Source organism: Athene cunicularia (genome assembly GCF_003259725.1).
Source record: "Athene cunicularia isolate RWA chromosome 3 unlocalized genomic scaffold, athCun1 chr3_part1, whole genome shotgun sequence".
NCBI lineage: Eukaryota > Metazoa > Chordata > Aves > Strigiformes > Strigidae > Athene > Athene cunicularia.
Window position 1 is genome coordinate 58,049,160 of NW_020799097.1, and position 2,109 is coordinate 58,051,268.

Genomic DNA, 2,109 nt, shown 5'->3' on the forward strand with positions numbered 1-2,109 from the left:
TTAACAAGCTAAGGTCTGGTGTGTGTGGATAGTTCAAATAGTTTTTAATGACACTTCCCAGCACAACAGTTGGGTTTCATATACAAGCCTTAAAATAACATTGTTTTTCTCCTCACACTGCTCGCTCTCTGTTGCTTTCTAAATGTACATTGGTGGAAGATAAGGGAGTTTATTTTGTTTAGGTTTTCTTGGGATTGTTTTTCTGAAGAGGCACCGGGGTGGCAAGGGGGAGCGATAGCAGGGCGTGCCTACTCCTTGGGTGCGAGGAGCATCTCCTTTCCTCTAGGTAGGCAAAGCCCCTTCCTCACCTCTTCCCTCTGTTTTTGGGCAGCCATCCCACCGGGCAGGCCCCTCCCTTCTTTCCTGACACAAAGACAAGCCAAATGGTTTGCAACAACTGCAAAAGTCTGCAGTTTTACCAGGCTGTCCCTGTCTCTTGCTGTGTTCTCTTCCTTTTGTCGATCATAAAGGCTAAAGTGTTGCATTTTTTGATAGTTACCTCAGGTCTTCCTTCATTCTTGACCTGCCATCATCCATGTCTGCTTCCTTCCCTTCCCTCCTATCACAGGTCCGATACCTGCCCAGCTACAGTGACTTTGTCCCTTCAATTTATTATTGCAGTTAGCAGATAAAATGCTACAAACAGGAATCTCAAAACAAAACAAATAAAAACGTTTCTTGATACTGCTGAAAATTGACCTTCATGTGCCACCCTGTCCTCTTTCAAGGCCTGCTAAACCCACAAGAAAGATTCCCATTAGTAAATCACTATTGGATCATTAAACCTTTTTAAGGCAGTATGTGCCTTACCAAGAGAATAAGGATTACGACACAGCAGTGGCTGCTGCCCACTGACAATCATGGGAACCGACCTCAGTAATAAATCCATGAATTATCTGGCTCACTTTGACCGGTTCTCACGCCAGAGCAGCTCCTTTGATGTGACCGTCAAAACCCAAGGATGCCCAATAGCAGTAGCCACCAACAAAACAATAGAGAAGTAATAATTCAATATAAATATGTAAAACCTGCTTGCCCATATGCCTAGCTTTAGCAGTGGGGTATTTCCGTGCCTGTGGTTGAAACTGGAGACAAAAAAGTGAAATAAAGACTTTTTTTTCTGTATACAACTTTTTAAGGGAAGAAAAGCTGGGCACATTACAGAGATTTTTTAGCTACCGTTGATGTGTACAACTTTTTCAGCTAAGGGGGAGGTTTCCTTGTTGCTTTTCAAAATCAGTCTGATAGTTCACCAATATGCCCTTAAGGACTGATCCTGCAGAGGGACTAAAAATGTTCCTCTGAGGGGCACAGAGAAACTATTCCTCTTCAGTGGGGCTATTCATATAAATGAAGTTACTCATGCTTTTAAGCCCCTGCAGGACCACAACTTTAGAGGATGTAGTCTCATTTGTCTGATTTGTAAAAATATTTAGGTGTCAAGCTCCTTTTGAGTGTTTAAATACATCAGAAATATACCTGTTTGTTAGTCTGCTTCTTGGCTACCCACCTGTAAAGTTGAAATACTGTTATTTAGTTTCTTGTCCTTGATCTTGTCTAATTAGACCTCAGACTCCAGAGGAAATACTATCTCCAAACCCATGATCATCTTGACAGCACCCTTAAGCAGGGTTTCTAGCCCTTCCCATAAGCCTCCAGTTAATAGAAGATAGTAGCTGTCCTGGAGCCCAGATGCTACTGAGAGCGGCAAATTTCTGATGGCATAAGGGATGATATGGAAGAAAAATCCCCTTCAAATTGTATGACCAGAAGAGGCGAATTTTAAAAATTACTTTTAAACATACATTTTTTTTACTCTTAAAGCGGGATCAGCAAACTGTAATGAATGCTAGGTACATTTTTTTTCAAAATTGCTGAAGCAACTGTAAGGATACCAACATGATGGGAATAAGCAGAGGACAGTGCTTCTGGGGTATTGCTGTTATGAGCTGTCACAAGGGGATTGCTGCCATGCTTGGGGTGAGGTAACTCTTGCCTGCCTGTAGGCATCGCTCCCACAGCCTGCTGTGTGTTTATCTCATGCTGCTGTGAGTTACCCACTCCAAGCAGCCAAACAACGGAGTGTGGTCACCAAGAAAGCAGGCGGGG